The following is a 2,777-nucleotide window of genomic DNA, read 5'->3' on the forward strand; positions in this document are numbered from 1 at the left end:
TGCAGAAAACTACACAACACTGAAGAAATAAATCAAGGAAGACACAAACAAATGGAAACATGAAACCAATATATTTAATAGATTGGCTTCTGCACCAGTTTTAAAATATGGCTACAAATACTCCAATGCACGTTTCATCAAGAGGAATTTTCTTCTCCTCAATCTGGGTGGATTTGAGACTACTTTCAAACAAGAAGAGAATGTGGTAATGTGACACTCTGTGGCCTTTTCCTGTGGGAGCCACAGGGTTGAGAGGAGTGTGGCCTTCTCTTCTCCACAGCATGGTGTGTGCTTGTCCACTGATATCAGTGTGCTCCAGAAAGGGGGACTCGTCTGGCAAAAATGTCACTTTCCCTACTGTATTCAAGGCCCCCATTTGACCAGATATTGTGGACTTTGTTCACACCAACCTGGAAAAAAACAAAAGACAGCCCTATGCTGTCAGGGACTTGCCAGGTCATCCAACCAGTGCTGAGTCTCGTGTGCTGGCAGAGCTGTGGCTCACATTCCCGGAACTCGAGGTGGTGAGACTCATTGGTCTGGCCAGGGTGCTTTTGGAAATATGTGTTGAGGGGGGCCTTACATTTGCACCAACAAAAACCTGGCATCACTGGCACCACACAGTGACAACAAAAGCAATATGCCATCTGCTCTGCCCTGTCTGCCTCAGCCTTGCCAGCACTGATCATGTCTAAGATCACTGTGCTGCGGAAGTTCCTGAATGTCCTTTGGTGTTTGAAGATAAAGTTGAAGACTACAAGAAAACCAAGGTGCTGTTTTGCTTCTTAAGAAACTTAAGGCTTGGAATGATGTCAAAAAGGGTTATGCCGCTCGCCTCTCAGTGAATGTGACCTACAGAGCAAAATGAGAAACCGTCATTATATCCAGAGCAGGGGGCCTTGCATCATCTAGAATGAGGACAGTGATATCATTAAAGCCTTCAGAGACATCCCTGGAATTACCTGCTTAATGTAACCAAACTGAACATTCTGAAACATGCTCCTGGTGGACATTTGGGCCATTTCTGCATTTGGACTGAAAGAGCTTTCCACAAGATAGACGATCTGTATGACACCCAACATAAAGCTGCCTTCCTCAAGAGTAACTACAATCTTCTCATGTACATCATGCTCAACACAGACATTAGCAGAATCTCAAAAAGCCCAGAGATCCAAAAATCCCTCCAAGAACCATGCAAGAAGATTCATCACAGAGTCCTGAAAAAGATTCCACTGAAAAACCCGAGAATCATGTTGAAGCTAAACCCATATGCAATGGCCATGCACCAGAACACCATTCTTCTCCAGGTTGAGAAGCACAGGCTCCCAGTGAGTAGAGCAGCAGCAGCACCAGAAGCCAAATCAGGTGAGAAGAGGGTTCCAGGCAATAAGCCTGTGGTAGGGAAGAAGACTGTTGGCGTTAGGAAGCAGAAGAAGGCTTTGGTGCGAGAAAAGTCTGCAGCTACCAAGAAAGCAGCAGCTGAGAAGAAGCCCAGAAAAGAAACTCACCACAGAAGAAAGTATTCCTGCAGCATAAGCTTAAATGTATTTATTCCACAAAATTCAAATCGCTGTGTACAGCCAATTTGGAATAAAAAAAAACAATCAAAGGCAGTGAAAAACATGGTAAGGAAAGTGACAATATGTGCTTACAAAGGGTCATTCAGCTTGTGCCTTGTTCACTGGAACACAATCTTTTAAAAGAACTCTGAGCAGCCATGGAAAAAACTCTAGTTACCCCGAGGCTGCCATGTTGTAAGGAAGCCCAAACCACGTGGAAGGCCAAGCATAGGTGCTTCCATCAATGGTCTCAGAATTCTGAGTACAGCTTTGACGTTATCTCAGCCCATGAGCCAAACATGAGTAAAAGTCCTCAACAATTCCAGGCCTCAGCCATGGAGTATCCCACAGCCATTTAACTCTTCCCAGCTGAGGCCCCAGAAATCATGGAGCAGACATACCATCCCCTCTATGATCTGAATTCTGAAACCACAGAATCCACAAGCATAATAAAATAGTTGGTGTTCTATGGGACTAAATTTGGGGATGCCTTTTATTAGTACATAGAGATACAGAACGGCTTCTTCCCAGGTTTTCCCAAACTAGAATTATAGTTTGTTTGTCAATGCTGGTCTTCCTTTGTTTCTCCATGGCCTCGCTTTGCTCCTACCCTGAAAGTTCTTTGAGTCATTCACCTTCAGAAGGAGCTGGGATTTGAACTCAAAAGCTTTCCTTTAGAGTGTGGCTACTGACCCCCACACTCCACTGGATGATCATAAGCAAGTCATTTCATTTCTTTAGGTCAGTTTTATCTTCTAAAATGCTGAACAGAGCCTGCTTTGCAGGATTGCCATGAGAATCAAACAATAACTTGGGTGTAAAACTGCTTTAGAGGAATTTAGACTCCAGACCTTTGGCAAGAGACCTGGAGCAGAGGGCAGTTTTAATCTTCCTGGAGCTCCAGTCTTGCAAAGAAGCATTTGCCCAAACGAATCAATAATGTTGATGCCACAGCTATCAGAAGAGCAAGCACACTTCTCAGCATGCACTGGGGGCTTCTAAAACATCTCTGTGTGTGCAAGTGTATGTAATTTAATAGTGGGCCAGCCTGGTGATTTTGAAACAACTCAAGTGTCTGACATGAGAGCGAATGACAGTTCTTGGAACGAGGGCCATGAATTGCAACTACATTGCAAATCACTCAGTCGTGCTGTCGGGGGAATCATAGTCACCATATATATTTTCTTAAAAGTAGTTTCCCAGAAAACCTTTCATAAA

General features: G+C 44.0%; 1 pseudogene; it reads left to right on the forward strand.

The window, feature by feature from the left end:
* The first annotated feature begins 243 nt into the window (after positions 1-243).
* On the forward strand, positions 244-1,536 carry LOC118993848 (60S ribosomal protein L4-like; annotated as a pseudogene).
* The last annotated feature ends 1,241 nt before the right edge of the window (positions 1,537-2,777 follow it).

The sequence above is a fragment of the Sturnira hondurensis genome, unplaced genomic scaffold, assembly GCF_014824575.4.
Source record: "Sturnira hondurensis isolate 20B ecotype Veracruz unplaced genomic scaffold, ASM1482457v3 Scaffold0008916, whole genome shotgun sequence".
NCBI classification, from domain to species: Eukaryota; Metazoa; Chordata; class Mammalia; order Chiroptera; family Phyllostomidae; genus Sturnira; species Sturnira hondurensis.